Source organism: Scomber scombrus, chromosome 4, assembly GCF_963691925.1.
Source record: "Scomber scombrus chromosome 4, fScoSco1.1, whole genome shotgun sequence".
In the NCBI taxonomy this organism is placed as follows: Eukaryota; Metazoa; Chordata; class Actinopteri; order Scombriformes; family Scombridae; genus Scomber; species Scomber scombrus.
Genome location: NC_084973.1, coordinates 398,824 through 412,339, shown reverse-complemented (window position 1 = coordinate 412,339; position 13,516 = coordinate 398,824).

Genomic DNA, 13,516 nt, shown 5'->3' with positions numbered 1-13,516 from the left:
TGAAATCCAATACTTCCCTGGTTCTTTCTAATCATTTCAAATCAATAAATTGGTACTTACTACATGTGCTGTCTCAGATTTTTTTAGTGTTCTTATTAGTTTCCTAAATGACAGCTATTTCCATTTTATGAAATTATTAAGAGTTAGTCATTTCCTTTCACTCAGTTGCCTCCAGTTTAATTTTTCCTAATTGTCTTCATAACTTTTTTAAATTTTATTTTTAATTAGTACCTTTTAAGATGTTGAAAAATGGTATTTAATTGTATTTAACTGCACGAGATGAATGTTTTAAATTGTAAAGTTATTTCACAATTGCTGAATCAAAGATATCAAATATACTCCACTAAGAATACTTGACAGTGTTTCAAAAATAAAAAATATTTGCAGTATGTAATACGTCTTTAACTTTCTCCTTTCTTTCCCTCTAAGTTATGTTCTTGACGGTTGAACCCTTTCCTTATCATGTTATTTGTCACAAAAGTGTAGATATAACTGCACATGTATGTATGGCTTATATAAGCCTGTAAACCTGCCAATGCCAGTATGAAGTAATTCCTTCAAATGGAGGTAACCCAAGTTCACAGTGTCCTAAAAAACAAACAAAGTGGTAACAGGCCAGCTGGAGCTTACTGTATAGTACAATGGCTGCTGTGAGGGCTTGGAGGTTGCAATATTGTCCCCTAATCACTGCAGGCATAAACTCAACTGGATGCACAAGAAAAAGAGAAGGGGGGACTGGGAATAAAACAACAATTTGGCTACATCCCAGTACAAGGACGCCATGCTGGACTTGTAAGCTGGCCAGTGTCATAAAGCAGTGGCTTTCTCAATGGATGTCAGTCATTGCTCCACTAATGGAGGATGACATGGAACATAATGCACCAACTAGATCCTGGGCGGACAGGAGTAATGGCTCATAAATTCAGCAGCCCTGGAGCAGGGATCTGTCAAAACTCAGCAGTGCATTGTGGGTTAATGTTTTTCATACACCTCCCCTCACCCCACAGTCACTGCAGTGTGTCAATCAGTGTGTGTGCGTGTGTGTGTGTGTGTGTGTGTGTGTGTGTGTGTGTGTGTGTGTGTGTGTGTGTGTGTGTGTGTGTGTGTCTGTGCATACTGCCCCTACCCCCCTCCCCTCACTGCTGCTGCCACTCTTCACCTCAGAGTGAAATGCAGCCAGCCATACTAAAAACCATTTTCTTTTTAATTAATCACGCCAATACTATGAAGCAGCTTTAGTCAGAGTCTGGCCGTGCAGCTTAAGCTCTAATCAATGGCACAGGGTCGAAATCTCAGAGAGTGTCAATATTTTCCAAAGTGCAAAAAATAAAAGTCCTGGAGGTTCAGGCTGCCCTATATAAAGTGCCCTGAGGATGCAGGCGGCCCAAAAAGCCCCTGACTGCAGCCTGCGACTCCACTCTTTTGTTCCTGATAATAGGGTATAGAGGCGAGAGGCTGTGACCCACAGAGCTGGGTAAGGTCTGCCTGTGGCATGCCATTCAGAATGTACCCATGGCACATTTCATGCAAAGAATGTGACAAAAGTTGCAAAAGAAAATTGCAGTTATTCAATTTCATTTGATGATGTTGGAAATTATAATATGTATTTATTTATTTATTTTAATATTATTATAATATTTGAAATTAATTAGATGTTAAACTCTTACTTATTGGTAAACATGTACAATGCAATCCTCCTAGACCCTACCACACCATCTGTAAGTCCATCATTAAAAAATCATGTTATGTAGACAAGCATTGTTTCAACAGATACATTACTGGACATATGGGAGCACCTTTACAATGTAATGCAAACCATTAAACAAATTTAGGAAATATATTTCATAAATATATTTGATCATATTGTTGACAACATGCCAGATATAGGGGTGGAGGGACACTTTTAATGTACTTTTTCTTAGTTCTGGGAAGTGTCTGTGGTTGAATGTGCTGAAGCACAGAGCCTAAATAACTGTATATTGAAGGGAAAACCACACACCAAGTTTAAATGATTTTATCATATAACCTATGTTTTAACCACACTTGATCTGGTCTGTCAAGGTTAGCTATTGAACCAGTTAAAAACACTGTCAGAAAGACCAACCTACTTTTCAAGATGATTGATTAGGATATCATGGTCAACCATATTGATTCCTGTGTTTAGGTGTTAGATAATACGAGTTGAGAAGTTATTTTCTGATGTTGCTGATTATTTTATTGAGAGCAGTTTCAGTACAGTGCTTTGTTCTAAAGCTGGATTGATATTCCTCCCGTTTTCTTTAAGAAAGGAGTTTATTTGAACCGAAACTGGAAGGTTGGATATGGGCCTGTAGCTGGACTTAGCGTTACAATCTAGGTTGTTTTTTTTTAGTAAGGGTTTAACAGCAGCTGTTTTAAAGGAATCTGGAAAGATACATATTTGAAGTGATGTATTTAAAATATTCATGACGTGACTTGAAAAATGCTTAAAAAATGCTGTAAATACAGGGTAAATGGATGAGGTAGAGGAGTTATATTCAATGACGGTCTTGCAAAGCTCAGTCAATAGTTAATTAATACGGGTGAAGTTTCCCATGGATACATAGTTTTTACAGAGATTTGTTGAGATCATCAGTGTCTACATCAGCAGCAGTACTGGCTCTAATTGATGTTATTTTGTTATTAAAGAACAATGCAAGCCCGTAACATATTGATGCAGAGAACTGTGGCAGGGTGGGGACAGAGTTAAGTAGCTGGTCAATAGTGGATATTAATATTCTAAGGTTTTCAGAATTTTCTGTAATCATTTTGGAAAATGAATCCTTTCTCACCAGAGATACTACTTTGTTATATGCAGTCATGCCTTCTTTGTATATATTACAGTGAACTGTGAGCCTAATTTTCCTCTATTATCTTTCAGGTGATTCTCTTAATCTCATTAACACTGTTATTTTTAAGCATACGGAGATTCTGTCACCCAACCTCTTTTTAAATGTTAGTGTAGTAATAGTACAAGCAGGTGATAATCCATCATTTAGTGAGCAGTCACAATTGTATGGCTGAAGTGATCTCATAATATTTGAAAACATTGTTTAAGTCGTCTCATCTAGGAATCGCTTTTGAACCAAAAAATGATCTTTTAGCCTTGGATAAGGTTAGGTTGGTATCAAAGAACACACAGTGATGGTCAGAGATAGTATAATGACTATAATGATTGTAGGGTGCTTTTGTAGGTGTTTCCTCATACATCCACTCAGTAATTCAAATATGGTAATAGAAGTGATTAATACAGAATACACAGTGCTTTATGATCAAGAAAGTGCCTAGCCTTTCCCAGAACTCCAATGACTCTTTTCCCACATATTTTATGTGCGGTTTCACACAGTGTTTATGGTCAGATATCACACCCATTAATATGCTCTTTCAATGTTGATTATTGTTATCATTACTCATACTGGTATTTTACAATTTCCGAACAACATAAGTCTGGTATTTGTTCAGATTTAATAATAATTTGTTTCTGTCAAACCACATTTTACATTTTTACATTTCTGCTGTGATCAACTCCAATAGCTACTATAAATTCTCTCCAGAACAAAAAATATTTGTGTTGTATGAATAAAATGAATTTCAATAGACTTGATACCATACATATGTCATTAATATACAGATCAGTTTAGGGCGTAATACTGACCCCTGTGGGATTTAACAAGTAATGTCCAGTCACCAATCTGCACAAATTGTTTTTTGTTTCCCATATAACCTACATAAATCTATTTTTTTAAGTAATATTTTGTGATCAGTCAACCGCACAATGCTTATCAATACAGTAACTTATTTATTCTATTAAATTCATTAATGCCATAGATGGCCTGTTACGGTCCCCCGGGCCTTCTCTAGGTTGTTCTCTTTCAGCAGCTTGTTATTATTCTGTTTTGATTTTTGTGCAGCAGGTATCTGGATGATCCATACCGACTAGTTTATAATAATTTATATTAGATTAAAAGCTTCATTATACTGCAGTGCAAGACAACACAAAAATTTTGACGGCACTCCCTGGGTAAAAAACAAACATTTTCAAGTGTTAGAACATTTAAAAAACTAAATAAATACACACTCATTGAAGTGCAATAAATACTTAAAAGTGAGGAAAAATATAGCAGGATTGAACATTGTGTAAACAGTCTAGTGTGTGTGGTGGTATAGTGACGGCTTTAACGGCAGTTTAAAAGTTTTTTAACAGTCTTGTTGTGCATGTGGTAGTGTCCCATATCGCCTGCCAGAGGGGAGTGAGTGGAACAGGTGGTAGGCAGGATGGTCCAGGTCAGAGGCTCTGCTCCTGTACTGAGCCTGGTAAATGTCCCCAATCAACGTATTCTCATTATCTATTCGTATGATATCGTACGACTACTTTTCGAAAAGCTTGACCCAAGCCATCCCGGGCTTAGTTTCTAAGAGCACTTTGAAGGACCAATTGATAAAAATTAAGCTTTTTGTTTATTTGTTTGTTTGTTTTTAAATGTTTTAATGGAACTACGGGAACAAAATGATTCACCTTCAGAGATTAAACTATTGTTGACAATCTAGGGCAGGACTACAGGCTTTGAAGAAGGCCTGAAGTTCTTGATTTATGGTTAGACTTAAAAGACCAACCCATTCTCAGTCATGCATAAGCAACCCTGGATATTTTTTGTATTTTTATGATTCTTTGTTTTGGGATTTCATGTCAGCATTACATAGCCCATTAAATCAGAATCTGTTTTATTAACCAATGCAAGCACACAAGAATGTTGATTTGGCATTCGCTCCCAAACAATGCAAAACGGGACAATAAAATAGACAAAGGTAAAACTACTACTACCAAAACTACTACTAAAAAAAATGGGCTGTGCTGGACAAAGAAAAGAATATATTATATATATGAATAGAATAGAATAGAATAGAATAGAATAGAAAGTCTTTATTGTCATTGTACAAAGCACAACGAAATTGAGATGCTGTCTTTAAAGTGCAGAAACAAGAATAAATAAATAATTGCCATTATTTAATGCAGTTTAGTGCATTTATGGCTTTAGCGTAAAAGCTGTTTTTGATCTCTATTTGTGCGTACTCTCAATGTCCTGTAGCGTTTGCCTGAGGGCAGCAGCTCAAACAGCGAGTGTCCTGGGTGAGATGAGTTCCTGAGAATATGGCGAGCTTTCCTGAAACAGCGGGAACTGTACAGATCTTTCAGGGAGGGGAGAGGGCAGCCGATAATCTTCTGGGCTGTGGTGATGACCCTCTGGAGCGCTATCCTCTCTGCAGCTGTGCAGCTAGAGAACCACACACACATGTAGTAGGTCAAAATGCTCTCTATGGAGCAACAATAAAAGGACACAAGCAGTTTTTGTGAGAGTTGGTTATTCCTGAGTACTCTCAGGAAGTACAATCTCTGCTGTGCCTTCTTAATAATAGCAGTGGTGTTGATGCTCCAGGTCAGGTCTTCCTCTATGTGAACTCCCAGAAACCGGAAATCTGTGACCCTCTCCACACAGTCCCCACCGATGAACAGGGGCGGAGTGTCCGTTTTATTTCTCCTATAGTCTATGACCAGCTCCTTTGTCTTGGTAGTGTTCAGTGCCATGTTGTTTTCTGTGCACCACACTGACAACTGCTCCACCTCGTCCCGATATACAGACTCATCCCCCCCAGAGATGAGCCCCACCACAGTAGTATCATCAGCGAATTTGATGATGCTGTTGCTGGAGTGGACGGGGGTGCAGTTGTGGGTGTAGAGGGTGTAGAGTAGGGGGCTCAGCACACAGCCCTGAGGTGATCCAGTATTTAGGCTGAGCGCTGAGGAGATGTGGGGGCCTACTCTCACCCTCTGGGAGCGGTCAGACAGGAAGTCCTTGATCCAGAGGCAGATGGAGTGAGATGTTCCCAGGTCTGACAGCTTGTTCACCAGTCTGTTGGGGATGATGGTGTTAAACGCCGAGCTGAAGTCCACAAAGAGCAGCCGCGCGTAGCTCCCCTGCTGCTCCCGGTGGGACAGAGCAGAGTGGAGAGCTGTGGCTATAGCGTCTTCTGTGGACCTGTTGACTCTGTATGTGAACTGGTGAGGGTCAAACCTGGGTGGAAGATTTGGTGTAAGAGCTACTGGTCGGTAATCACTCAGGCTGCTGGTGTTGTTCTTCTTCGGGGGTGGGACAATTGTGGAGGACTTCAGGCAGGAAGGGACGGCAGAGTGAGACAGTGACTGGTTAAAGATCTTGGTAAAGACTCCAGCCAGCTGGTCCGCACAGTCCCTAAGCACCCGTCCAGAGATGCCGTCAGGTCCTGCAGCTTTCCTCGGGTTCACAGCCGTCAGCGTGCACCTCACCTCATGCTCCTCCACCTTGAGGATGTGACTGTTGTGGGCTGGTGGATTTAGTGTGGCTGCCTCCGGTGACTCCCCCTCAAAGCGGGTGAAGAAGTGGTTCAGCTCCTCTGCCAGTGAGGCGTCACCAACAACAGACGAGATGTTACTGGGTCTGTAGTTGGTGGTGTGCTGGACCCCCTGCCACACCTGCCTGGAGTCGTTCCTCTGGAGACGGTCCTCAATCCTCCTCCTGTAGGCAGCCTTGGCCTCTCTGATGCCTCTCTTCAGATTGGCTCTAGCAGCACTGTACAGCACCCCATCACCAGACCTGAAGGCGGTGTTCCTCTTCCTTAGCAGGCACTGCACTTCTTTAGTCATCCAGGGTTTCTTGTTGGGATAAACCCGGATGCATTTGTCAACAGTGACAGTGTCCATGCAGTGCTTGATGTAACCCAGGACAGCTGTTGTGTACTGTTGTAGGTCCCGATGTTCGAAAACATCCCAGTTTGTTGACTCAAAGCAGTCCTGCAGCTGTGGAGAGGCACCTTCAGGCCAGGTTGTAACAGTTCTAGATGTGGTAAGAGCACTTTTTCTGAGGGGGGTATATGCTGGAATTAAGAGCAGGGACATGTGGTCTAACTGGCCCAGGTGTGGTAATGGCTTAGCCCTAAAGCCCTTCTTGATGTTAGAGTAGACCCTGTCCAGTGTGTTTGCTCCCCTGGTAGCACATTTAACGTGCGGATGTAATTTAGGGAGCACTGCCTTTAAATCAGCATGGTTAAAGTCCCCTGCAATGATGTGAACAGCCTCAGGATACATGCTCTGCTGACAGCTAACGGTGTCATGTAAATGACCCAGGGCCGAGTTAGTATTTGCATCCGGTGGAATGTAAACAGCTGTTACCATGACAACAGTAAACTCCCGAGGTAGATATATGGGCCTGCATTTAACAGTTACATACTCCAGGTCCGGGGAGCAATAACTGGTGACAGTCTTACCCTGGATTTCCACAGGGTCCGTCAGCGGCACCTTACAGCTGCGCCACAGTTTAGCTCCGTCCTCTGCCCAGCGTCAACTCACACCGGGAGCGTTACAGCAGCGAGGCGGTGCCTTGCGAGCCAGCAGTATTCCCGCGAGATCACGTGATAATCGCGAGACCGCGAGATCCTGCGAACTGGGTGTATAAAGTCAACAACAATAAACAACTGGTTTATTTGCTTCTCGGACGTAAAACGAGACCCTCTGATCTATTGACTGCTCACCTGGGGTAATGTGGATGTGAGGTTGTGATCTGCGCATTGTGTTTTATTTTGAAAGGGGACGGAAGTTTTATTATGCCGATTCTGTGTCTGACTTCCTGTCTGGTGCAATCTGCTCTGTTGAGCTTGTCGCGAGTTAGAAACGTGTCCGTGAAAAATAGAAATGCTGCGGATTGATAGCGCTGCGGCGCGGAGAGCCGCTGCTGAGACGTTGCTGAGACGTTGCTGACACGCTCCCTGTGGAAATACTCTCATTGATTATAGTGTTACCTATCAGCTCCGTTGACCGAGGCGCAGCTGTAACGTGCCGCTGACGGACCCAGTGGAAATTGGGCTTTAGTGTTGGTACACCAACTGTAGTTCACATACATGCATAACCCCCCTCCTCTGCTCTTACCAGAGTCCCTAGTCCTGTCATGACGGTGTACTGTGAAGCCCGCTAATTCAATAAATGCATCTGGAATGGATGAATGAAGCCAGGTCTCTGTGAAAAGCAGAATTCAGCTGTTCTTCACAATGTTGTTTGTGGCAACCTGTAGCTTCAGTTCATCCATCTTGTTGGAGAGGGATCTTGCATTGGTGAGGAAGATGCTGGCAAGCGGCGGTTTGTGTGGCCGCCTCCGTAGTCTCACCAGCACACCTGCTCTGCATCCTCTCTTCTGCCTCCTCTCCCTGCGCCGTCTTCGTCGCCTTACCTCAGGGATGATTATCCACAGAGAGCCGGGACGCCTGGCTATATCCACCGGGATGTCGTGGGAGCGGAGAAACTTGACTGTAACAGCTCGCTCGCTGTGTAATCCTATTTCAAGAAGTTCTTCTCAGCTATAGATGTTATTCGAGACGAGTAATACACACAAAAACAGCCAAAAAAAGCACCGAAAAGGGGAGCAAAAATTCCTGTGACAGGAGCAAAAATTCAATGTCAATGTCATGTCAGTAGGAGTTGAATGTAATGCCAAATATAAAGTCCAATTTGATTACATATATGAAAGTGACAAGTGCAAAGAGTAAAAGAAGGATGTGAAATGTAAAGTTCAGTTTGATAACCACATCTTGATCCCATTTATATGGCAATGGTTAAACATTTAATGCACACGTGCGTGGACACACCTTGTCCACGCGTGTCTCAATATTATTCAGGAAGACTTTTAAAGAAAGATGACTTCATATTGAACATCCTCATCAACCTAGTCTTTGAAATATGAAATTAAATGAGCAACTTCACACAGACATAGTGGTGTTTGGAGTCAGGCTGCGACAGAAGAATTTGAAATGGAATGAAGCCCACTGATGGAGTCAATTAAACAGTAGTCGAACATGCCCCCAACACTGCTCTTCTGTTTGAGTTCCACTATCAAAACCTGACAAAACATTTATTTTCCAGACAGAAATAATTTAATAGAATGGCTTTAACCTAAACCAATCATATTTGATCTATCAAGGACATGTTCATGTTTTTGTGGTGCAAAATGTTCAATATATCATTCAAATAAAATCTCACATTGAAAAAATTTGACAACATTTATGCGGTGGGTCTTCTGGAATTATACAATTAAAATACATGACTAAAAACAAGAATAAATTAAAGCTGCAAGCAGCGATGATTGGGCCCTCACGCACCGAGCACGTCGGGCTGTGGTGCTGTCGGAGGGCTTGCACACGTAGACGTCTTCATACGCATGCTATTATTGGATGTTGCATGAATTGGTTAAATAACACTTCATGGGTTCACTATGTGAAGCTGGAAAACAGCCACAAAGTAACACACACAGCCCCTAATCATAAGGGAATGCAGAGGGAAGTCACACCAGTCATGAATATGATGTGATAAAGGTGTTTAGTTTAACACTGAGGAAAATGTAGGGTAGCTGCTTTAAAGTGTGTTTTGAAATGTAAACCATGTTTCTAATCATGTAGCTGGTATGAAAATTGCCCAAATGTTGTGGAAAAATTGTGGCAATTGGCCTTAGCGTAACTTGTAATAATGTATATGTCTATGTTATGTTTAGGGTGTTGTGTAAGAATGTTGCATGTAAATAAATGCGGAGGTGACAAACATAAATGTGTATGATTGAGAAAAAGTAATGATGTAATTAACTGTGGGTGTACATGTTATTAACATTTGTAGTATGTAGATGATGATGGCATTAGTGTAGTGGCTTTGTAAGTTGTTAGTTGGAGTGTGGTCTAAAAACATAATAATAATACAGTCAATAAACTAGAACTAGAAACAGAAAACTGAGGCACCTGTTCCTTATCAGGTATCCTGAATCAATACAAGTTTTCTCCACTAGATGGTACACTAAGACCACAAATGATTGGAACATGTCTGTTAGAGTTACAGCAGCTCCCTGCTTCATGGCGAATGAACAGACTTTGGCGTGGCGTCACTGTAAGGGCGTTTGATGCAGAGCTTTTAATAACTTAAGATGACACAGAGTAAATTTGGAGACGGAATTGTTAAAAATGTAGGAGCAGTTTGTTAAAATATAAAGCCTGGAAATGGCCAAAAATTTACCAGTTTTTACAAGATGGACGACTTCCTGTTGGATTTAGGATATGGCTCCAAGAGGCTTTTCTGTGCGTCTGGACGTAATACATATACCTTCCAAATTTCATTCTTCTATGTCAATTTGGAAGGCGGGGCTTCAATTTTGACATTTTTAAGGGGGCGCTGTTGAGCCATTTAGCCATGCCCATGCAATTGAACTATATAGGACTGGCACCACTCCAGATGTGTGTTTTAAGTTTCGTGACGGTAGAGGCATCCCTTGCCCGTGAAAAACATCATTGTAAGTTATGGCGTAGAATGTGTCACCAAGGCAACGGTGTTTGATTACGGATCATGAGCTGCAGAATGTAACATCAACAAGGTCTTATGTCTTAGATGTTTCAATTTCAAGTGTATTGACTTAAGATTCTGGGAGTTATTAGTCAAAGATTGACGCATGTAACTTCCTGTCACAAGTAGGTGACGCTATGTCTGTCACTAAATATGAGGCTGTACTGTACATGTCTTCAGACCGCGTCTCTGAACAAGCATATGAAATTTGGAAAAGATTAGAGCATGTGGATTCAAGTTATAAGGCTAATTATAAGGCTTAAATTTTCATCTCCAAGGTGTGTAGATGATACTGACTGAATTTGAAGTCACTGAGGTCAAATATGAAGGAGGAGTTTGTTAAAGTATGCAAGCTGGAAATGGCCAAAATCGCAACTTTGAACCAAAATGGCCGACTTCCTGTTGGATTTACATTAGTACGTTTTTGGTGTGTGTGGTCATGATATATATGCATACTGAATTTCATACTTCTACGTCCATCTGGAGCGATTTTAAGTGTGCCTACGTAGCGCTGTCGAGCCATTGTAATGCATTGATGCATGTTCTGCTACATGGAGTTTTATAACAAAGTTCAGGAACAGAGACCACGCCTCATACCCTCTCAATTTCCTCCCAAGCAGTACTTAAGTCACACCCTATCAGCTCTATCCCCCTTCGTCTCACTCCGAATACCCCCTTAGTCTCACTCCGAATACCGTCTTACCTTAGCGTACTATGGATTCAGAGATCAGCCTGCATGCCTCCGACGACGACGACTTACTCGCCGCCCAGTCGGCTCTCCCGGTCCGGATCCCATCACCTGGAGTCCAGTCATTTCGGCGACCTCGGCAGCGCGCAGCTGTCCCAGGTCCCCGGGGCTCATCCGTCCCCACCGGCTACATATCCCCGTATATAGATAAGGTTTTAGAGTCCATGTTCCTATTAGCATTCTTCGGTTTTCTCCGCTGTTCAGAATTCACCACTTCCTCTTCTCACTACGACCCATCACAACACGCCACCATATCCGACATATCAATCCACTCTCCCGACACACTCATCTTCCACCTTAGAAAAAGCAAAAATAATCAATCCGGCCAGCCTCAACCTGTGTTTCTTTTTCGTTCTCATTCATTCCTGAGCCCATACGAACCAATCCATGCCTGCATTCAATTAAGACAGACCAGCCGTTCCTCCCCACTCGATCCACTATTCATTACTGAAACAGGTACAGTAACCAAACGGTTTTGGTTCCACTTCCACCTGCGACAAATCCTAATAAAATCCGGCATACCCCCAGAATCATACTCAGGTCATTCATTCCGCATTGGCGCAGCCTCCTCCGCTTCACGTCAAGGTATCCCGGATCATATCATCAAAATTCTCGGACGTTGGTCATCACCTGCGTACCGAACATACATCCGCCACAGCACAACTGATATTAGAAACGCACATCTGCTCTTGTCCTCTGGGAGTCTCTTTGGGGATCTGCAACACGGACCAGACGCAGAGACAGCTCCCCCACCCAGAGTCTCATCCTTCCCCGGTTCCCTTCCTACACTCACCTAGGAGACGGGTACAGCATCCTGCGCCTCCTCATCAACCTGGCACCCGGCTCCAACTCGCACCCACACTACATCCTAAACCTCTATTCTTTTCTTCTCCCCCTCCCCTACATCCCATCCCTTTCCCCATCCCCACGACCCTCACTTCTCCCTCCCTACCCTACAACCCCTCGACCCTAACCCCTACATCCCCACGACCCTAACCCCAATACATCCAACCGACCCTCACCCCTCATCCCACCTCTTCAACCTTTCGACCTTCATCACTTTCGACCCTTATCCCCTCATCCCTACCCACCTACCCTCACCCCCCATCCCTACCCTTCGACCCTCACCCCTCATCCCTCACCCCCAATCCTTCCTTCCCTATCCCTCAACCCTTTTTCTAATTCACACAATAAATACTTAAACTCATATCTCAGTTGGCGTGGTCTTTGTTAGTGAACTTGTAAATAAGGCTCCTGTCTATGTATAGCCACATCACCTCCTTTCTTTTTCTTCCTATTCATGTGATTTAAGTCATTTCCAATCAATCTCAAAATCCACCTAGCTCTCATTGTTGATTCAGGTCTCAGATTGCTATGATATTGAATGTTTTCTTAAATAGTTTTAAATATTTTTTATGTGTGTATAGACTTCTGCTGTTAAAATGAATGACTGATAAACCATGTTCTGACTTAATATTCTTGTTAAATTCAACATCAAGATCAAGACAAGCTTTATTGTTCCACCAAGTGGCAAATTTGTCTCAGGCTAACCACCCATGCTGCAGCCATTGAAAAAACTAATAAATAAAAACAACCATAAAAACCATAAAACACATGGAGCAATACAAAAGATACATAATAAGTACAATGCAAAACGATATTAAAAACAGAATACCTACTCAATACCAAATAGCAGCTCTAATAAATAAAACAAAAAAGAAAAACACACACACACCACCACACCAACAGTCACAGTGCAAATACACAGATTGTCAGGAGCACCAATTTTATCTGGCCTTTACTTGCTACCATTTAAAAAACCTAATAAATGCAGGGATAATATACTTATACTAATCATTTTATTGACCTGACGCAAGGTAGCCTGTTCATAAATATTCTGCAAGGATAAGTGCTCTCTAACACCCATCATTTTCAACATGAATTTCAGAACAGCAATTACTAAGTTTTGAAAAAATCAAATCACTGTCCAAAAAGTTTATTACAGTAGATAGACAAACGTTGATTACCTTGTTGATTTGGGAGTTTCTGGTACTTATCCAGTTATGCAATTTCTCTAATGTAGATTACCTTTGCCTCTTCTGTTGACCCCTTAAGCTTGATGACTACGTTGCAGCTGGTCTTCTATGTTGATTTAATTTTTTTCTGCTTTCTCAGCCAGCAAGCCCTACTGGCAATGTCAGTTTTTCTTAGTTAAACACTCATTTATGTATACATTAGTTCCCTTCAGTTTTCTTATGTGTCCGAGCGATGCATTTTTGTATTTTCTGTTCGTAATTTGAATTATTGTCGCTGGTTTGCCCTTCTTATCCTTTCATGGGGGAGTATAA